Source organism: Athene cunicularia (assembly GCF_003259725.1).
Source record: "Athene cunicularia isolate RWA chromosome 2 unlocalized genomic scaffold, athCun1 chr2_part1, whole genome shotgun sequence".
NCBI lineage: Eukaryota > Metazoa > Chordata > Aves > Strigiformes > Strigidae > Athene > Athene cunicularia.
In genome coordinates this window covers 70794566-70818557 of record NW_020799095.1, presented here as the reverse complement: position 1 = coordinate 70818557, position 23992 = coordinate 70794566, and positions in this window count along the sequence as shown.

Genomic DNA, 23992 nt, shown 5'->3' with positions numbered 1-23992 from the left:
TAAGAAATTCCGATGTAGAGAAAAAAAAAAAAAAAAAAAAAAAAGCCCCACAGAATAAAGGATTCTGTTGTATTCTACCCTGAGTATATTGTAACCCTTGTCAGGAGCTCAGTTCAGAACATTCCTGATCACAACACTACCAACAGAAGCAGTGCCACACAAACTCAAGTCAACTTTTTCAGTCATAGGTCAGTCAAGGTGACTTTATTCCTGTTGTATGTATTCTTTCACTGCAATGCATTTGTGGATCCTTATCCTTCAAGGTGGTTATCTCAAAAGACTGCTAAATTAATCTGTTGTTACAATGGCTTTCTACCTTTCTAGAAACATACATATAAGCAAACTATGTATCACTGGTATTAGGATTTAATTTTGCCTTTTGGTTTGCTCAATAACACTTCCCTTGGGAGATTTTCAGAATATTTTTGTTGTGGATATATATATATAGTTAAGATCTGTATATGAGATGCAGATTCTATTTCAAAAGCCAATTCACCTTGGATAATTTTGCCTCTGTAGTATCAGTTTAACGCACCTTTTAGGCAGATACTGAGGTCCTCATATACTCAAGTGAAACTCATGGTTAAAAGCACTGTCCTCAACAGAGTCTGAAAAACATTTTTTCTCCAGCACTGCAGAGCTGTTATTTAAATAGATACACCACAGAGTCCACACACATTGTCACACATCTCACTTAAGCTCCCCACAACAGAGTAAAAACTAGTTTTACCCTGATTCGTATTACATAGCCAGCCAGGCCAACTAGTGGCGAAGAACTGAGGCACAGACCAGAGGAAAATTTGACCCCTAGCAGGGCTTTTTTTACTGCTGAGCCCCTCTGAAAGGCACACCTTCCATCGACTGCATCTGACACCTGTAGTCCCAGAATATGCAATATGCTGACAGCATGTGGGCTTTTGAGAGAAAATAAAGTGAAGGACATTACTGACTGAAAATCAGACTGGAAGACTTCGTACATCAGTGGATTACATACAGCAGGTCTCTGAGGTATTTATGGGCAAAAATGTGATTCATTCATGAGGGGCATGTTGATGCCCCTTGGCAAACATTGATTTCACACTTCAGCCTTTTTTTTTCAAAATTCATCATCAAAACTAAGAAGCAGATTATTTTTTTGTCTTTAATAGCAGTCATTTTTTTTTGAGAATGAAGTGTGAGGAGCTGTCAAAAGATAATATATTCTGTTGTAGCTAAGATCCTTCTGCCCTAAGCAGTTTCCTGTGGTGACGGTAGGTCAAGTTTCCTGCCAGATATTTTCTGATTCAACCGGTGAGTTCCCACTCACTCGGAGTATCGTCAGGTAAAGCGAATAGAGCATGAATCAAAGACAATGTGTAGGTCAGACACAGAGAATTCCACGGTCCAATTCACTAAGAGAATAGCAATTGTCAGTGCATCTGCAATAAAGCCGAAGTATGTCTGTCTTTTACCTGCTGGCTAGAGAGGCATGAATGAGACTGAAATTCAAATCCTATGTTCAGATTCTCCTCCCAGAGGAGTGAATATAAATTTTCTGTTTCAGGATACTTAACTGGGACTGGCCTAATATTTTTCAGCCAACAATCTTATGAAATTCTGTGCACCTTAATCATCATAGAGATCCAAATGAAAGAAACATTTGGTATTATCCATGGCCAATCTATCATATCCATGATAGATTGCAGCTATCCTATGAGTTCTCCTTTCATTGCTTGGAAGAAAAAATGTTCTTTAAAATGTTAGTTTATTAGATTAAACTTTAGTTTATTTAGCTTTGGAACAAGTTGAGCAACCCACAGACTTTGGACTGCAAGGAGACCTCTTTTTACTTCTGTTATCTTCTCTCTGTTCCACATAAATAACTTGATCAACCCAGTTAATAAAAAACTGGTGATATTTAATTGTCTTGATAATTTAGGATCTTTTTTAAGGGGAGGAATAGGAAACTGAAGTGTCTGTCAGGCACAAAGTGAGGTGAAACTGGAAATAAAAGTGTTTACATTAAAAAAAATGCTGGAGGAAAACAAAGCAAGTCTAAAAAACCCCAGTGTTTTTAATATATGTTGTATAGTGTAATCTTTCCTTCTCGTTCTGTAATTGATTTTCTTAGGATATTCACTATGACCAATATGTTTACACTGCAGAAGTAAACATCTAGTTCAGCCTTGAAACATGAAGGAAGTTATGCTGTCAGCTCTGAAATATTTCACATATTGTGATTCATTTGTGTTAAAGTCTAGCTTTTGGCTTATTGGGTCTGTTGCAGAATGTGCCAGTTCCTCAGTTTGTAAGCACATTTGCAGTCGTAAAAGCTTGTAGCAGTGAAGTGGCAGTTCTGGTTTCCTTAAAACTCTACAACATTTATTCATTGAATAAGCACTGTAAATTCAAAGTGTCTCTTGTCATTGTTGATCACATTCTTGCTAATACTATAACAAACAGTTTGTTGGAGTATTTCTGATGGTTGTAATACATCAGGACCTAACGAGAGGCACACAGCTCAGTGTGATAACTCATGGCAAGTTACTGTCTTGCTGCAGCTGGGTTGTGATTTGTCAAGCTACAGGGCAATAGACAGAGTGACTGTGACCTGTACATGTTGTTTCTCAGCTACTCGGCGGAGAGGTCAGCTAAAAACCAGCAGGTGATACTTGGAGATAACCAGTGCAGCCTTGCTGTCCACAGGTCTGTAGTCTGACAAGAACTAACATGCACTTCTGAAATCATGTAATTTGTTTTACTCATCTTTGTCTGCCCGGTGAAGTAGGAGTCCAAGTCTGGCTCTCTGGCAGTATCATAAGTCAGTCACGTATTTTTTGTAATGTACTTTGCCAGTGTGGGGATCCCTCAGATGAAAATGTTGTATAGAAAGTAATCATTTAAAAAGATTGTAGTTCTGTCCACTAAGTAGTTGAGAATAGTTCATAGTATCATAAATGAATAATTAAGATACTGTTAAATTAATAAGTCTAAGGCCTTGAAGAAGAAAAGCAATAGAATACTGACCTGATAAATGAATGTACTCTCCATGAATTACATATGAATATATTTCATAAAAACCCTAGGGCCCTCACAGATTAATACCTGTTTAAGAAGTAGATCTGCTAAAAAAAATATTTCACTGCTGCAAAAGTATTAGCTTGACAGGTTTTTATATTTAATTTATAAGTTAGAAACCTTATTATAAATGAAGTTGACACTGACTTTGGGCAGAATAGAAAGGAAATTTGGAAGACTTTGAGGCAAAAAAGAGACAAATCTGCAGAAGTGCCTTAAGTGCTTATGAATTCCATCATCTTTAGCCAAACTATGCATGCTTGGCGCATCTGAAAATAAACCCCAGTCACTTAAATTTTGCCTTAAATTGCATGATCCTAACTTGGGATAATTGGTGTTGACACAGCATTCCTTTTATTAATTTACTTACAGAGATCCCCATTAAGCTCAGAGCCCCCCTTAGGCCAACTAATGGATAAATAAATACATGTGAAACACTCTTTGCCCCCAAAATTTGCAGTTCAAGTAGAATAGGCAGGAAAACAGATGCTCTGAGTTGAAGTTCAAGAGTCTGCAGGGCACAGCAGAGGTTTCTGGGCTCCTAAATTCCAGTACAGTAGCCTATATATTGGTGTATGAGGTGTTTTCAGATGCAGTAAAAGATTGTTACCTGCACAGTGCTGAACTCTGTCAGGGAAAACATTTAGATCTAAATTTAGAAGCAAGCAGCTAAATAATCCCATTTAACTCTTCACGTGCTTAAAAGTGTGGGTGGACATGTGTACGTGAACAGCTTTTTTGGATCAGGACCAAAAGGCTTTGCACTTACCACAATATAAAACAACGCAATACTGCAGACTGAGCCCCGTGGAGCAGCCTCTGAATTCTGATCAACTTACTCCTCAGATATTTCTCTCTGACTAGATAAAATCTGTTTCCGGTGTTTCTATTATTTTCTTAGTTAATACAATATTTTTTAAAAGTGGTTTTTAATACTGATATTCCCTGCTACCTATTATTTCTTGTTCCCTCGGATGATACTTGCATGGTAGATACAGAGTGTAAACAATCAACATTCTTTCTAGCTAAGTGTAAACAACTCCTACACTTTCTGTAATATTAATTTCATTGTTATGCTGCCTGAAGGCACACATAACAGGCTTATAAAACCAATGCTACCAGAAAATACTTGTTATCTCTCTCTTTGGTGATCTTCCTATATGGCTCATTTATTTTTCTATCCTGAAGTTGTTCTTTTTTGAAAAAAATCTGAAGCTAATAACTTTCTCATGTTCCTTGCTTCCCATCTTTCTAGCTTTTTTTTTCATAAGACTCCATAATGCTGATCTTGTCTATCTCCACTAATCATACTTGTCATTTAAAGCCTATTCCCAATTATTCAGTTCACCTGTTGAACATAATTTTTTTTTTCCTTATGTGAAGAAATAGGAATCAAGAATTGAATGACAAAAATTCCACTGGAGGAAATAAGGTCAATTTACATGTGTGACGTTGTCCTATTCCAATGTTGGGGGAGGTTTTGATATGATCCCAAGAGCAAGACTAAGACACAAATGAGGACAAATGCCGCACACCCAAAACAGTCTTTATTATTAAAAGTGAAGAATAGAACAGTATGGAAGGAAAAGACAGAAATCAAGCAATCATCCGGAATCGAGTCATAAGAATAGTCACCACCATGGATCCAGAAGCATCCTGTTGGTCCTCAGTCTTCGGTGGTGGGTGCATACACAGCAAATATCTCTGTCATCTTTTAAGCTCATCTTATCAGCTGATTTGCATACTAGATAAAGAGACACAGGTTTTCCATTAACTTTTTCTATGAGAGATGGGGAAAAGGGTGGAGTATGGGTTCTGCTCATACATTGAAGGGGAATGGGGTGCATCACCTATTATCTAACTGAGTCAGTGGTCGTGCTCGCCCTGCCCACCTTTAGTTTTGCCTCAGTTTCCACAGATCTGCTGACTTCATGCTTCCTGAGCAATCACCCAGCTTCTGGGGCAAAAATGATCACCTCTTATGAGTTCTTATCACCTCCTCATTGATGAAGTGGCAAAGTCTTTTTCAAGGTGTGTATGGCATCTGGCATACACAGTAGAGCCACAAAATATCTGGCTTACAAAATGGAGCCAGTGAGCAGCGGTCCTTGTGCTTGATGAGAAACACCTGGTTTCTCTCAGTCCATTTTCTCCCCTCTTTGAAGTTTATCTAATGAGTTTGTCAATACAACTGCAAGGGTGTGGGAGGGTGCATCCTTCCATACACTCCTGCTTCCTTGGTGACATACCTTAGAGTAATTACAAAGGCCAGAGCTGGTCCTTGATGAATGTTCAACTCATTACTTACACCACTGTGTGACTCAAAGCACAGACACAAGCAAGCTTTGAGACAATTATTTGACATTTCAGTCTCTCATAGATGTTCAAAAACAAACTAAATTTTTGCATACTTGTTTGTTATTCAGAACTAGTTGGGGCTATTTTATATAAAAATACTATTTACTATGCATAGGACCCATATAGTAAGAAGATCTAACAACTGTTAATTTCTGATCCCTCCTAGGAAGAAGGTGAAAAATATATATAAACATCTAAAAAGACTTTTTTTTCTTGTTTATGCCATATCCTAAGTCTTTTGAGTTTGGAAGGGATTTACGTTTTCATGTGTAAAGGTCTTAAGTATTCTTATTAAAAAAGAAAAAATCATACAAAAAGTTCATCAAATATACCTGATACGTGGAACACTTTGATCAAAGAAAGCTGAAACATGAGCCCAAATATATAGCAACTGAAATTACTGTGCATCCTATGGCTTAAACTATTAAAGTTTAAGTGAGGAGTTGTAGTAGTAACATCTGCTCCTAGTGAAGAGTGAGAATAGCCCAGAAAATCCTACCTGAAAATTCCTTGGGGGACATAACTTTCACACAAGTGGGAAATCTCTGCTGGTGGAAACAGGGCAAACCAAACCAAACCAAACCAAAACGATTCAGTCTTAGTCGTAAGAGTACTTAGTAAGAAACACTGAAGTTTTGAGTTTAAGGATAATAAACCCTTGTAAACATGAAGAGAGAAAACCTTCCCAAGTGTACCCTCAATAAAAGGTCACCTTATCCACAGTGACAGGTAGTGTGGAAGGGTGTTCATTCAGTGGAAATATCTCTGAAGATTTAATGCAGTGTCCAGTCATCTTGGTATGAATCTGCAGAGATGAGTGACCTAGTGAGAGGCTAGGCAGTTGCTGTATGACTGCAAGTTTATGAGCATGTAGTCATGAGTAAATGGTAAAAGCCCCACAATAAGCAGCACTTCAGTGAAAGGCTGGCAGTAACACTGTTTGCATTTTGGACTGTGCCAGCCCTGGAAAATTAATGGGCACAGAGCAGGAGGGCTCATTCTAAAGTGCTTTGGCTATTTAACCCCTGACAGCACTGAGAGGAAAACTGAGGAAAAGCAAAGACACCTTTGATTGACATCTATCCATCAAACGCCAGTAAATATGTCTTTAGTTAACTCTTCTCAGTTTCAATCTCTTGACATTTGGGTTGTGCAAATGGGGAAACATGTCCTGTCAAAGGAAACTGGGAAACATACTTTGCTTTTCTGGGTTTCATGTAGGGTCTTCAGGATATCTGTACAACAGAGTTGAGTCTATTTTAGGCCCCATAAGATCCCTCCATGAATTTACCTTTACTATTGCCACTTTTAGTTGGGGCAGTAGAAGATACTAATTTATAAGGCACAGGACTTCCAGATTAGAAGCAAGAACAATCACAACTTTTCGGATTGGTCTTTCTTGCCTTTTAGAGATGTTCCTGTCTGCAGACTGTTCCCAAGGTTATTTTCATCACTAGGATTTAAGATCTCATAATCTTTATATCTTTCCTTTCAGAGACTTCCAGTATGTGTCTCTGCAGTTTCTACTATCCCTGGTACACCTCTTGATTTCCCTACAGTGAAAGCAAACTCCTGGCACCTTATGAGATAACTGAGAAATTTGCTTCTCACCTTTTTTGATGGTGCTATAATCGCAGAAAGTAACAAGCATATTCTTGTTTTGTCAAGCTGATTTTGAAATCAGAAGATGTAAAAGAAGGATAGCTGGCTTTTTTGATGGACACCATCCACTTCTTTTTTAATTTCACAGTTTCCAGGTTGGGCTTATTCGTATGTGCTTTACATACCAAGAAGGACAACCTGAAGACCTGTGTCACAGGAGACTATAGGCACAACAGAAAGACAATACATTTGCATCAGCTGTAGAGCACACATCAGATTTTAATTGAAAAAAAATTCTCTTTTCCCATTATGTTTTTATTTTCTGACAGGAGTCAGTGCTGATGTTACACCCTCATTTCAATTTTTCAGGAGAAATTTACATATGGTTGTAACTGTACGTAGTTCAAAATCTTTTTAAAGTGCAATATTATTTGAACAGGTTTTTCTGTGTGCTTTTCATGGTGCAATTTGATTTCTGAAGAAACACTGTTAGCTCTTTTGGTATGAAGTTTTGACATATAAGCTTCAAAGCTCATGAAAAATGACAGACATTTGTACAATAAAGGTGGCATGTAAAGGCAGGGAAGTAAAAGTTTTCCATTGAGAGTTTTGAGCTCTTTGATTTATAATACTGACCTAACTGAAGGCTCTGTGGGGACATCAATTAATCCACACAATTCAATTCAGTCTGTTGTGGAAGCTGTGTTGCATAATCCAGTGATGGGGACAGCTACCTGTGACAAGCAGAAACTATGAGCAAAATGGAAAGGTAGCTAGAAAAAAGACCTGTGCCAGCCTGCTTGGAGTGTGGGTGTGCTTCTGTAGCATTTTTGATGCCAACATGGGCAAATAAAACTTCAAGCTCTTCCACTGCATATATTCACAAGTGAAGCAAATGTTTTATAGCCTCAAATACTTTGGATTAATACATCATCTTCTGAGTTTAAAATCAGCTCAAACCATTCAAAGAACTTCATTACACGAACAATCATGACTGAAGCACAGACAATTTCCTCAGGATTAATAGCCAGTGAGAGAAGCTGAAGGTATGAACTGCAGTCAGGTCCACTAAATCCAGTTAGTCACTAAACTGGAAATGCCTAATGCTTCAGCCAGTATTTGAGAAAAATGAGAAAAACACGTTCTGCTTTATTTTGGCATGAATATTGACTTTGAATTTACTTTGATTTATCAGACAATAGAAATCAAGTTTCTTCATTATGAGATTCAACTGATTAATTTATCATGTGGTTTGTTTTAGCACGCAATATACAGCATTACTACATGAGTAAGTCATTGAAGTCTATTGTTATTTAGATTATAGGAGGAAATAATATGAAACAAAACCATACTTACAATTACCTATATAAAATACTAACATGCTGAATTGCTGCCAATCTTTCAAAAAGAATTTTTGTATTTTCCCTGGAGACAAATGTAAGATAATCAAAAACTAGTTACTGCTTGATCTAAGGAAACAATTGAACCATACAGAAAATGTATAACAAACCTGAAATGTTATGTGCAATTAGTTTTTAATTAATTGGCTTTCTGTGTGTAATCAGTCACCTGTAGTTTCATTGTTTAATGTACTGTTGTTAGTTCTAAACTTATATTTCCTGTTGAGATGTGTCTCTTCATCCAGTAGTGTGCCTTGCCAGAAATTGTTGCCTGTCAAAGCAAGACTGCCAAATCCAATTGAAGATCTGGCTGTTGTTTCAGAAATGGGTTTAAATATTGATAGACTAGAAAAGTAGTCTATAACTATGGAATACCATATATTTCTACTCTTTCCCTCTCCAGTCACCATTCTATATAAATGGTGAGTTGAGAAAAATATTATCTTAGATTTGGTTAGGACTTCAATGAAGTAATTTACAGTACTGTAATACAGCAAAAATGGGCTTCATGTCTTTTTAATTCACAAATATCAATCTCTGTGCTTAGGTGACAAGTTCTGAATGGTGGTAAGGCTCTCAAAAGTATATTATTCCTGGATTATATGTTATCACAGAGAAAAAAAGGAAAGTTATGAGCCATTTCAATTATTTTGCCACAAGATTTGTAGAAGGAAAAAAAAGGCCAAGCCAGAAAATATGGAAAATCTGGTACTAAAGGAAATAGAGAATAATATGACTACTGCAATAATATGCTATCTGAAAGGACTGAGGAGAACAGAAATGTATTTTCTACATGTAATCAGAAAAAAAAAAAGAAAAAAAAAAAGGGAAGGAAATAAACACATGAAATTAAGGAGGGTTTCATTAGTTAAGTTCAGACAGGGAACTGAAAAACTAGCAGCTTTTTAAAAATTTAGTACTAAACAAAATTGACAGAAAATATAAGCAATTATATATAATGAGGGATTTGTAATTACAGATATTGAGTAGTAGAAATAAAAAGAAGACAAATTAAAGAAATGGTGAAATACATATGAATAAATGCATCCAGCAGCTAGAACCATCACAGCTTAGGCTGTTAAAATGTAACAGCTTTGTAGAGAGAAAAGTTGATATCCCTTTTTTTAAGACACTTTATGGAAGATTATATATGAAGACTGTATACTAATTCGTTCATTTCATAGAATCATAGACTGGTTTGGATTGGAAGGGACCTTAAAGATCACCTAGTTCCAGCCCCCCTGCCATGGGCAGGGACACCTTCCACTGGATCAGGTTACTCAAAGCCCCGTCCAACCTGGCCTTGAACACTGCCAGGGAGGGGGCAGCCACAGCTTCTCTGGGCAACCTGTGCCAGGGTCTCTCCAAACTCACAGTAAAGAATCTCTTCCTTGTATCTACTGTAAATCTACCCTCTCTTTTTAAAATCATTACCCCTCGTCTTATCACTACATTCCTTGATTCTACGAGATGAATTTTAACTCCCTAAAAACAGGACCTGAAAGAAAAAAGGCCTGCAAGAAAAAATGGTCTCACAGAGATATGGGGGAGTGGAGTCCCTCCAATCCAAGGAATGTCTCAAACACCCACAAGTAGCGAAACTATAGTCACAGGGTGGATAGTGTGGAGGTCGAAGCTGATAAGGCTGCCTGGATAGCACAGGATGCAGCTGGAGGAGGGAGTCCTGTGAAGGCAGGATGGTTCTGCTCTGGTGCATCTTGTAAAATTTCAAGGGCCTTCTGTCCGGTGAATGACCTTTGCTTCATAATCTCAAAATTCTTATTAAAGTTGACACCCCTGAATATGCTAATAAAGATTAACAAGATCATGCTAATTACATCATCTCATGAAGAACCTTACCCCTACATGGGATAGATGTGATATTATGTGGGTTGACCTAGGGGATGGACCCAAGTGTGAATAAATTGATGAGGGGAGAGAGGAGTGAAGTGAGAAAACAAAACAAAACAAACAAACAAAAAACAAAACAAAACAAACAAAAAAACCACAAACAAACAAAAAAAACCCCACAAAACAGGATGTGAAGTGAAGAAGACAGATGCATCCTTGATGAACTTGGGCAGGACCAGTGCAGTGATCTTTATTTCTCTATTCTCTCTATGTCCCTCCTTTTTTTCCCTTTTCCCTCGCTACCATTAAGTAGTGCAAGGAATACTATATTTCTTGCCATAGTTTGTTATATACTTAGCCAATTATTGTGTATCCAATTAGTACATTGTGGGAAGTTAATAAATGTCTGGACTTTGAGACTTGTCTCACCATTGCCCTCTTTACTGGGGATTTCTGAATCTAAGTCACTTCTCTCCCTCGTTTAAGCAGGATGTGACACTGATAAAGAGTCCCTCCCCATCTTTAGGTCCCCTTTAAGTACTAGAATGCCGCTCTAAGGTCTTCCCTGAGCCTTTTCTTCTCCAGGCTGAGCAAAACCAATTCTCCCAGCCTGTCATAAGGGAGGTGCTCCAGCTCCCTGATCACTTGAGCAGGTCCATGTTGGGGGCCCCAGAGCTGAACGCAGTACTCTAGGTGGGGTCTCATGATTCACATAATTATATTTTAACACTGAATTAATTTGAATATCAGCAGATCATACTTAATTTCAGTTTTAGGTCATTTATCATCACCAATCAATAAAAGATTTGATTCTAAGATCTTTGTACTGATGAACTGCTGTAGCAGAAAGAAACAAGGATAAATTTATAAAGATTAACAGGAGAACTAGGTAGAAAGAATAAAGTGTCATTCCTTTATCTGGTGGTTAGATCTTAAATGCCAATAACAGGAAGAAGAAAAGGTGTAAAGAATTTAAAAATTAGGGACAGTTTAAAAAAAAAAAAAAAGTTTGAACACACACAGCTTGTCCATAGAAGAGTTGGACCTCCAGTCTCATCTCATGTGAGGGATTTAGACAAGATGCTGTGTCATGTTACAGACTTTATGATGTTGCCCTGACCTGCTGCTGTGCCCCTTAGCTGTAGCAGAAAAATCTGACGTGCTAATGCCTGAGCTCATACAACAGTAGAACAGCAGAAGCTGCTGAGGAATGAGTTTTAAGGCTCACATTTTGTTGTACTGCAACACATTTACTTCTGTTATATTTTACTGTGCACAGTACTAGCCAAAAGCTGACAAAGAGCATGGCTCAGGTGAATGTATTGACTGCAAGATGCAGCAGCTGAAGAGCCAGCACAATATGACTCTACCAACACTGCTGTGATAGATTTCTGATGGAGAGGAAGGGCAGACACCAAGGGTGGCAGTGTTATAAATCAACAAAACTACACATGCCAGAGTTTGTGAGTTTGGACTAAAGGAAATATAAATCCCTCAATTTATACCTGGATACCTAAATCATGATGAAAGAGGGAATTCACTAATCTTTGAAAACATTATTTATCTCTGCTGTAGACCATTGCCTTTATACACACTGCCAAAAAACTGTGTCCTCCAGTTATCTCAAAAACTTCCATGTTCTCTAATCTTCCCCACACACTCCATTCTGGGGAGAAAAAAGCTCTAAGTATCTACAGGTACCTGTTATAGATAACCGCATTTTGGTGGCAGCTCTATTGTGGTAGAGAGGAGCTTTGACTGGCCAACATTACCTTTCTAAATATCTTGTGCAGACTAATCCTCTCAGTGGCCTTTGTTAATATGATTATTATGCATTCTCCTTGCCTTATTTTGGGGCCAATTTCTGCCTCTTAAAGCATACAATGCATTCATAGAAGCAGATCAGCAGTGGTACTTCCTAACAGCTAGGAAGACAAGTTTATAATACCTTTTCTGTTACTGTGTCACGTTTTCTCCTTCAAGAGAGCAGTGTTTTATACACAAATCACTTCACTGATATTTAAAGTCATTTACCTTTGTGGCTGTAGCTGTAAAGACTATAGTAGAAATAATCACATTTACAGCTAGGTTTCACACAATCTTTCAGAATAAGTTGTAGTTTTACAGAGATCAAATTCTCAAAAATATTACTGATCTAAGATTTAACTGATTTTAATATGTTCTTTTTGTACGTAGATTAAATGCAAGTTTTAGAGATAAGTCAATGCTATTAAAGTAATTATCAACATTTTAATGGAGGTTCCTATTAACCTCTTTTTATTGGTCACAAAGCCACACAGCAGAAGTATTTCAACATTATTCTGAATTCTTTACACAAATTTACAAAATTACAATTATTAAGCAGAATGCTAATAATTATGCTGATTTTGCTAGCCTTCTGTTGAGCTAATATAAAGAACACTATCAGATAAAGAACATATCCTGACTATCCTTAAGTAGATCAATTCCTCATCTTATCTTGCTGGCATTTTGTGCTGTTACAATACTACCTGGAATCAAATGTGAAGATTTCCTCTGGTGTACAGTAAAAAGCTTCCTTTAAGTCTTGCAATACCCATTTCAGAATTAAAGTAGCACTATTAAGCAGTCTGGTCCTGGAAAAGCAATACCAACAGATAAATAAAACCAGCTGTAGAATACAAAATAGAGGCAATATCTGTTGCTACACAGAGACCAGCTCAGAATAGGTTACCATATAGCCTTCACTGTTAAATATCTGCTCTGGGGGACCAATTGTGCAAAGCAAGAAATCACATCCATAGGAGCTGTGTTCATATATGGCAAGAGAATGATTTTTTTTTTTTTTTTAATAAGGATGGACTTCTCTAAAGGATACCAAGTATACTGAATAAAGTGCATTTTTCATGTGTCTGTTTTCTTGATTTATGAAGTGGAAAATACTGAATGCTATCTGGATGCTGACCTAGATAGTGCACTTATGGGCACATGGAGACTTCCTTAGCATCGTCTACCACACATGACACCCACCAATATCTCATTTCTTCTGACCTATCTCACTGCGAGGCATCCCTTTGGACTCCAAAAAGCAGATGTCCATGAGCTTTTGTCAGATATAATGTGACATGAAGGGTAATTGTTGCATCTACTAGGAAAGCAGCCAAACGAGCTGTTTCTAGCTATTTCTGTCAAGTTTGCCATTTCTCAGTGTAGTAAGAGGATACTTTGACCATCATTGCCTCACCTATAGCAACAGAAAAGGTCTGATGGGATAAATACAGATGGTAGCAAGAACTAGGAAAAGATAGGTATGGGGAGCCTAACTGGTGAGAGCGAGAGGTTTTGGAGAAGAAGAAAGCAATAAATTATATGCTGGGGAAGGGATGATAACAATTTACAACAGTTTTTCCTTCCTCAGTGTAATTTCAGTTGGCCCCAGGTACCCTTTTGCCCAGCAACCACACTCTTTGTAATCTCCTTGGTTTATACCTCACCTGACTTAAACAAATCCCATTTCTACATCTGTGGTCCATCTACCCAGCAGTTTTTCTCACTGTCTGGAACTTGATGCTAACATTTCTCTGCATTGAAATATATGCAGTGAATGCTTACCCAAATTGTGAACACATGCAAATGCAAGATAATTAGGAATTCTGGCTTTACCTTTCATACGTTAGCAGAACTTCTCTTTTGTCACAGGGTGATTCTGTGAGCTTAGTATTTGTCTATAATGACAAATTATTAAGAGACCCTAGGAAAGTCTGTGAGAGTGTTAAATGGCACAAGCTATAACTGTCCCAGAAAGCGAGCTAACAATATTACAATGCTGCAGTTTCAGACAGCTCATAGTCAGGCCATTTTGAACTCTCTGGTACAGCACCAGTATGTAAATGTGCTCCTTGCTATATTGTTCTTGCCTTGTGTGGAGTGCTTTCCTGGCTATCAGTGCTCAGAAGAGAAGATTCTTCTTCATACTGGAATGATGAAGACCTGTCGGTCTGACCTCAGTGCCAGGGAAGGTCATGGAGCAGGTCATCTCGAGTGCCATTAGAAGTTATATAATGGACAACCAGGAGATCAGGCCCAATCAGCATGGGTTTATGAATGACAGGTCCTGCCTGACAAACCTGATCTCCTTCTATGACAGGATGACCTGCTTATTGGATGAGGGAAAGGCTGTGGATGTTGTCTACCTTGACTTTAGTAAGGCCTTTGGCACCGTTTCCCACAGCATTCTCCTGGCAAAACTGCCTGCTCATGACTTCTCTGATTGCACACTGTGCTGGGTAAAAACCTGGCTGGATGGCCGGGCCCAAAGAGTTGTGGTGAATGGAGTTAAATCCAGTTGGCGGCCGGTCACGAGTGGTGTCCCCCAGGGCTCGGTTTTGGGGCCACTCCTGTTTAACATCTTTATTGATGATCTGGACGAGGGGATCGAGTGCACCCTCAGTCAGTTTGCAAATGACCCCAAGTTGGGTGGGAGTGTTGATGTGCTCGAGGGTCGGGAGGCTCTGCAGAGAGACCTGGACAGGCTGGAGCCATGGGCTGAGGCCAACTGGAGGAGTTTCCATAAGGCCAAATGCCGGGGGCTGCCCTTGGGCCACAACAACCCCCAGCAGCGCTACAGGCTTGGGGAGGAGTGGCTGGAGAGCTGCCAGTCAGAGAGGGACCTGGGGGGGTTGATTGACAGCCGGCTGAACCGGAGCCAGCAGTGTGCCCAGGGGTCCAAGAAGGCCAATGGCATCCTGGCTTGTGTCAGCACTAGCGTGGCCAGCAGGGACAGGGAAGGGATCTGACCCCTGTACTCGGCACTGGTGAGGCCGCCCCTCGATTCCTGTGTTCAGTTTTGGGCCCCTCACTACAAAAAGGACATTGAATGACTCGAGCGTGTCCAGAGAAGGGCAACGAAGCTGGTGCAGGGTCTGGAGCACAGGTCGTACGAGGAGCGGCTGAGGGAACTGGGGGTGTTTAGTCTGGAGAAGAGGAGGCTGAGGGGAGACCTCATCGCCCTCTACAACTACCTGAAAGGAGGTTGCAGAGAGCTGGGCATGAGCCTCTTTAAGGAAGTAATAAGCAATAGGACAAGAGGTAATGGCCTCAAGTTGTGCCAGAGAAGGTTTAGGTAGATATTAGGAAGATTTTCTTTATAGAATGGGTTGTTAGGCGTTGGAATGAGCTGCCCAGGAGGTGGTGGAGTCCCCATCCCTGGAGGTGTTTAAGAGTCAGGTTGACATAGCGCTGAGGGATATGGTGTAGTTGGGAACTGTTAATGTTGGGTTGATGTTTGGACTGGATGATCTTCAAGGTCTTTTTAAACCTAGACGATTCTGTGATTCTGTGGTCAACTAGACACATCCAGAGCATCTCAAAATCCATTTCCATGACTTGCCACTTTCCTCTTCTCACTCTAATAATTACAGGTTCACCTAATTCAAAATACCCAGGATTATTTTGTCTAGATAGAAGCCTCTACAAAAGGTTAATATGGACATGTTATAAGAATTGAAAAGAAATTAATAGTGTTTATCAGTGTTTCAGTTAGTTTTAAAAGTTTATTTTGGCATATAAGAGTTGGCTAGCAAATTAATAGGGGCTTCACTGTCTTCCTAGTAAAAGACCCGTTCTTGTGCATGAAATTTTCTTCACAAAGCTGAGTCTAGACTTGGAGGGAATCTTATTCCACATTATCCATATCCGTAATTCTCTTAAGGTTAAGACAATGATTGGAAAGGAAAGAACAGTTTTTCAGAGTCCAGATACTTTTCTCTCCATGTCTCCTTCCATTGGAATATGTTTAGCTTGTATTCCAGAAAAAACACTCTGTAAATTGATATGCATATTTATATATAAGGGTGTAATTTGACTGCTATTCTTCATTAAGAGTATTAAAAAAATGAGTTCATGCGTACACTTCATTACTGAATTTTTGACTGAGACCACAAGAAAAAAAAAGTCATGCTGGAATAATGATGTACTTGAGGTGAACTGGTGGTCCTTTATTAAAGAAAACTCTTTAATGTATTTAATTGACTATAATAAATACCTGCAGAATGAAAGTTTGAGATCTCGGGTGCTTCAACAAGAACCTCAGGGCAGGGAGGGGAAGGGAGGACATGACAGAGAATGGGGAGATGGGATGTCAGGGGCAGAGATGGAGGCAAGAACCAGAGGTTGGGGGGTTTATTTCCCCTTCTTTTTTTTTTTCTCTGCAGTGACTACTCTTTAATGGCCAGGTCATTGTTTTATTTTACTCTACTGATCCTTCTCAGTATCTTTTTCTCAGTAAAAGGGGAAAGTTATGTGTGTTAAAGTGGCCATTTAGCACCTGGATCCATGAATGGTACTTCCCATCTGCCTGATGGGTATTTTACTTCCATTTAAATTTTCACTGATACTGCACTCTCTTAAATACCTGAGGAAATTGAAAGCCTGTACTTTAACATAGCACTTTGTCACTGCTCCAAGCAATTTGACTCCAGGAACGATTTTAAAAAATATTCCTTTCGGACAGAATGTGAAGTATACTTTTCTTCTGGAATCTACAAGTGCAGATAAGCCTTTTAAAGGCTGCATGTCACAGTCTGATCAAATATTTACTGGATGACGCATTAAATGAGTTTATTTGTTATTAGTGGAATAATCACATAATTTTGAAAGAAATTCAGCTTCCCATGTTTCCTTTACATGGTGAGGCATCTTTGACATCAAGACATTTGGCAATGTGTTTAAAACCTCTGCCCACCTGGTGCTGTGAGTTTTCTCCTTTCAGCACTAACTCCATGCTGACTGGTGTTGGCTTCTCTATTTAATACAATCAGAAATTGTTAGTTTCATATACATGTGAGGTTCTGTTTTCTCTTAACAAGAAATGCATAGTAAAGTAAAATCAGCCTGAGTTAAGAACATGTGTTAGAGTATTTGTGGCTTCAGGGAATGAATTAAATTGCTCTATTTTGTATATACAAGTAATAAGGATTTACTAATTTAATATAGTAATCAAAGCAAATATTACTCCCCTTCTTCCTTTTTTCTTATGACAGGAGATTGTGCATATTGTGACCTTAGTTTAAGTGATATGCTATCATCTGAGAGAGGTATTCATGGAATAACACAGGGACTTGACACTTTCACCTTTCTACCAAAAAGGCTGACAGTACCACTTTTTCATCACAGACAAGGAGAGATTTCAAATCAGCTTATGTTGGGAGCTTCAGAGTCTTCTAATATGCACAGTTTAGGGTAGTGGAGTGTTTTTCATGTGGTTTCTCAGGTGTCTTTGCATTTTTATGCTTCAGAATGTCAGAGCAACTAGGCTATGCTCACAGTGCACTCTCCATCTGTCAAACTAATGCTGAGTCCTAATTATGAGATTTTTTGAGGAGATCCCATGTGACTGGATTTTCAAATCACAACAAAGGTAATGGAGTACCAAAGTTCAGCAAATCATTTTCTGATGGTCATAAAAGAGCAACACAAATGGTCATTGTTGGAATATAATCTAAAGTCTCTTCTGTCATCAAACATTCAGTGTGTGTGCTGTGTACTCCAGAGCATAACACTTAATTCAAAACTTCAAAGATTGCTGTTTGCATACTTTATTCTGTTTTGCATAACTTCCTGTATGATTTATTCTCATATTTTAGAAAAGATATGTCTTGTATATATATGAAAATATTATAGTGTTAAAGCAGTTTAGAATAATTTTTACTACCGTATTAGTAAATGCTTCCTGTAGCAATCTAATAAAGTTGCTCTATCTAAAGACAAAGATAAGTTTTTCTGCATTACATATTCATAAGAAGAGTGCAAAATATTCTCAAGCTTTGTACCTTAGTTCAGCCTACCAAGAGGAGCAAGATAAGCCTCTTCATGTATATCTTTAAGTGAACTGAAATCAATCTTTGGAGGTGCCTGCCTCCCTCTCTGACTTAAAGTCAATAGTTTAGACATCTCAAATACTTCAAATTAATTGGGAAGAATTTGGGCCTGTACCGTGGGCTTTGCAGACACGATTTTATTGATGGAAATGAGGGAGGATGGTGAATTTTGGATACCACATTCTCTAGCATCTGCCTAGAACTGTGGGTGCTCTTTTGCCATGTGAGCTGGTATGAGCCTTGCCTCCTGGAACTGCACCTACTCAGAAGGGCTCTTCCTGAAAACAGGCAAGTGAACTGGGTAATGTACATTAGCAGACTCTTAAATTGGCTTGGAAAGGTGTGGGATATCATCCTAATGTAGGATGTGAATCAGAGTTTTAGTTACTCATAAAGCAATAGTGCTGCTTTAAGCTTTTATTCACACGGCTCAAGGCAGAGTGCAGAGCAGGCTGCTGTCATTCTCATTTTACACAGCCAGAGGTGCAGACAACAGCGAGCTCTCCAAATGACCTGGCCAGATGCACAAAACTGGCAGAGCTGGGAGGACTCTGACCGGGTCACTCTTGCATGTTATCCTTGGGAAGCCCCTTCCTCAGCCACAGTGCCTCTGCACAGAAGGGGAAGATTATGCACTGTGGTAACTGTGATCATCTATGCCAAAGACAGTTACGTGGCTTGTCCTGCAGATCTGCTGACCTGCTACATCTGCATCTGTGGGATCACAGAGCAGTAGAAAGGTCTGCATCCTGGGCTCCATGCTCAGAGGAACCCAGCAAGAAGTTACATTTTCCTACATCAGGGATGAGCCACAGCACTGCCTCTGCCATGTGCCCAATGGTCCCCTCTCCTTGTGTGACCTGCTATTTAAGGTCTCACAAGCTGGTCCAAAAGAAAAATGAGGCACTTATGCATACTGTCAGCACAAATACAGATGACAACAACTGAGAATATAAATCTCTATTTGTTGAGTGTTTAGATTAATACTTCGAAAATACCTATGGTTTTAATATATATTTTTAAAAGTCTCAAACTCTGACAAGCTATGAAATACCATATCTTCAAGGCAGACAAGCTTTAATAACAATGTATGCTATGAAATACCAAGCCAGTAGGGAAGGATTTTTTTTTTTATTTGATCAGAAACATAGTTCCACCCCAGTCATTTATCCCCCAAAATTTTAGGACTGAGGAATTTTTTTCCTTGCTATGTTACCTTATTTACTTGACTGGATTTTGTCTGTCAGATTATAATGTTAGGAACTATGAACTACTTGACAACTCCACATGATGAACATACAGTTCAATACAGAGCTGTTCAGTTCTTTCTTAAATACTTGTGAATACAAGGCATGACTGCAGGGAAAAGGACCAGTGTCCTTTGAAGTCTCTTGGCAGCAGGAGGCTGATACTAGTGACAGCTTCAAAAGCCCCCTACTAATAACCTCAAGACCCTAACTGCCACTCAGCAATATTTTTTGGTCTTTGGACCCTCAGATTTTATTTCATCTTTATTTTTATAATAAAGAACGAATGTCCTTCAATCCATGAGTATGTCTCAGAGGACAGCCAGGCTTATAAACCATTGGATACAAAAGAAAAAGAACAAACAACCACAAACTGCAATCTTCAAACCCCAAATTCCTTTAAGATAAGAAGATTTTTTATTTTTTTTTTTTTAATAAAGTACATAGGCATTCAGAATATCAGGGAGATAGGGTTTATAATTCTATCTACTTGATGCATTGCAATAATTACCTAATTAAGAATATATTCTAAAATATTCTGGTTTGGTTGTGGGTTTTTTTTGTTTGTTTGTTTTTTTGTGGTTTGGTTTTTTTTTAACTGTTGGCAAAACATCTATGTATTTGTGCTAATCAATATGTAGGAAGTGAGGTTCTGTATTTTTAACACGACATTCTAGTCATACAAAACTGTGCCAAATGGTCATCCTACTCATTAATGTGCAAAAGGCAGACACTCAGTGACGCTGAAAACAATAAAATGACTAAACAGAAATGATGGTAAAATATTGTATAGCTGACAACAATCATTCATTTCATGGGAAGTTCATATATTTTATGCTCTCGTGACAGTCATCTGAGTTAGGAGCTGAACCAGAAACATACAGAGTGTAAAATTCAGGAATAGCAACACAAACCAAAAAAAGTAAAGCAAGAAAGAATCTTGTACAAAATAATCCAACAAGTTTTTTCCAGTTTGATATCAAGGGCTTAATATAAATAAGATGGAACTATCAAAGACTTTGTCTTAGTGGAGATACTATGTACTAAACAATCTTTTAGATACTCTGATATTAACATCTGAGGCATAATTGTTATGCAGTGCTAAATCATTCTAAAGGTTTCAGTTAAGGTTAAGACTCTCTGGGAATGGCTTTCAGATTCTGCACCATTTCATTGCAACAGATGAAAAATTCTGTAACGAAACTGGTGGAATTTTTTAAAAGTCATTTATATTTTAGAATCAATAGTTGCTGCATAGATAACTAACTTTTTAGTGAAGTGAAATATAACTATGGTATCAGGTTTTCTGAAGACTTCGGAAAATTATATAGATATGGATTTATCCTTTGCACTTTTTACTTTTTGTTTCATTACCCATTCATATTACAAAATGTGTTTCTGCTTTTTTTGTGTGTTTCTGTCCTCTTTCTTTGAAAGCTTGAATTCTCATATAATCCTACTTCTGGTAAAGAACAAATTTGAAGCAAGTTTTTTGCTCATATGTGTAATTGAAGGGTACCTTATTTTTCTTTACATATGATTAGGGAAATATAAACTGCTGGAAAAGTTGGTGGTTTGTTGTTTTTGGGTTTTTTTTTCCAGTTGTTTACTCATTATTCTTTTCCAACCATAATCTCCATGTTGCCTTAATAGAACAACAGGAACATTTATTGCAATTTGTCAAACCGAAGTTCCCAGTGTCTTTGTAACAGGGTTTTCTTAGTCTATTGCTCAGAAAAGATGTAAGTCTGATGTGTCTTAACACACAATATCACTTCTGGTGGCAGCTGGTTGGATCACTATATATTGCTTCCATCCTTTGTGTGGAGGCCAGATACCTAAATTAATTTAACCACAGAATAAAAATATCTCAGTTCTGATGCTTACCCAATATTTACTGTCCATAAGCACCATGCCTGATTTTGGTTGCGAACACTGGTGAAGAAGTTTTAAAATAAGAATTAGCTGCAATGGCAGCTTTTCATTAGACATTGTAAGATATCTGAAATGTGGGTCACATCTTACCTCCCATTATTGATCGGTTTTGTTCCACTTGCATTCTGTTCTCAGCCCTGGTGGGTTATCTTCATGGCCTTCCATGGAACAGAGCCAAAACCCAATAGTTTTAAAGGAAAAATATATATTTGTACAGTCTCTTTCCACTGCATTGCTTATCAATTGTTCCATTTCAATGACAAGGTAATGCAGATTCTAATTAAATGATTTGTTCTCAGACACTGGTGGTGGATATTAACCTTGCCAAGCAAAACATTTTTGCCATTGTGTTCTCATCTGTATCCAATATTCCTGATAACAAGCAAGAATAAGGTATATAATTGGATAAGTTTGTTAAACAAACCGTTAAAGTACAGTTGGTGTCCTACAATTATCATGATTTAGATTTTGGGAAGACATAATTTATATTAAAGATGACAAATTGGAGATTTGGCCTGTAAGTGCTTGTAGTACTTGTAAAATTAATACAGCTTTGCACAGGGAAAAAGGGTTCTAAACCATGGATTAATGGTTTGAATATAGCTTGGTGAGGGTAAATCATTAGGACACCTATAAAAATAGTATTTTCAAGATCCGAGGAACATTCTCACTCATGAGGAGAGGAAAGAAGCAGCGGACATACGAGAAGTTTGAGAAATGAATGATGCTTACTTGGCCTGCCTTTCTCCCCTGACTCCTCCAACACATAAGGAAGAATATAGCACCAAGATCTGGTTCTTAATAGAGTTTAAGGTACAGCAATCTCAGTGCAATAAAATTATTTCAAGGCAAAGAAACGGGAAAGAATAAACTAGTTATTGTATCTACATTTTAAAATACTTGTAGTCTAAGAAGACAGCAATTTGTATAGAGAATAACAAGTAAGGTAACTATCAAAACTGCATATTAGACAGAAATAAGGTCCTAAGGTATAACGAGAATAAAAAGGCTGAAGTCATGAAAATGATGCACTGCATATTTTCAGGGTCAGGCCTAAGGTAAGTATCTGGCAGTACTAAAGATGTATATATATATATATATATATATATATATATATGTATGTATTTATAAAAACAGCTGTTCCAGGAGGAAACTGACTTCTGGATTAATTACAGAAGATGCCACCATCAAGCTGTGCATGATAAAGTTGATTCTTGTTGATATATTTCCAGACTGTGATGTCTTATTTGCATGATGACTAGAAAGGGAATACTGTTATACTGCACAAATCAGCAGAATTATATTACTGAGGCTCAGTAATGGTACCTAAACTTGTTCAAAAAATGTATTTGAAATCTCCTTTTAGTGGCTATTTCAAGTAGGAGGATTTCTATTAGTAAGTGCCAGCATGGTCTAATAGAAAACAGTTCTGATTTATAAAGACAGATTAGTGAGGAAGATTATTAATTTACCTTTAATGACTATTTCAGATAGGAACTGGTTGTGTTGTAGATGTACTCCAGTTTCTGTTTTATTTTAAAATATAACTTGCTGTTCTCTTTGCTGAAGATTAAGCTGTTCTTGGGTTTTGTTGTTCTTTTATTTTTTAATTAACAGATGACTGACCCTTTTCAGTGTTTTCCTGATTTCATACAATAGGGGTTTCTCTTTAACATTAGAAATTATATTCTAATTTTAAATAACTTGGTTTAGACACAGTTTTCTGTACTAGCACATACAATTTCTAGAGCAGAAAAACAATTGCTCGAGTATGGTTTAGTTTGTATAAACTCTCACTCACAATACATTTGGAAGTCCTGGGCAAAATTTTTGAAAAATAAATCACAGTCTGTAAAATCATACTGTTGCTCTTTTCTCTTTTTGAACACATCTACAAAATACATATGATGTTATGAGTCAGTGACAGGGGTGTTTTTGTCAAACCAGAACACATGATAATATGGAAAATTTATTTTATTTGTTTATTTCATTTTTTCTCTAAATCAGTAATTAATTGTAGTTGAGAGTAAGGCTAGTATCTTCTCAGTTCTCAGCACCGTGTGGTTGCTCGGATGGCAGAGTTACCCAGGTATATCAGGTGTATCAACTCTAACCTGAACCATGAAAATATTGTTTGTCACAGTTTGAATCAGGGGCATCAATTCCCCTTTCGTTCTTATTCTGTTGTTAAAGTATGATCCTTTATGCCAACATAAGAGACAAAGAAACACTCTAAAATCTAGGTCAGAAGTACTATGCACAAAGTGGTGTTATTCCTGAAAAGGAATATTTCTGTCTCTTATTCCATGTGAATATTCCCTGAGCCTTTATTCAAAACTGTTTACTTAAATATGAAAGGTTTTCTCTTCTGTTTGCTGTGCTGGTCCTGGGTCCTGTGCAAAGGGGGTTTCTACTCCCCAAGGCGCCCGCCCGGGGCTGAGGAGCTCAGCTGTGCCACTATTTATCACAGCTGTTTCACTGGAACATCATGTGAGTCTACATCTTTGAAGGTGACTGGTGATATGACTAAAATTCTTGTATTTTAACTCATTGGTCCACTTGGATTTTTAGTTTTTTTAACTTCTCTTTGAAAATATCTGCTAACGAGTATGTTTTTCCTACCAGAACTGACCTTATTTACTGAAACCTTCCCATTAGTGCTCATGCTTTCTTCTCAGGAGTCACC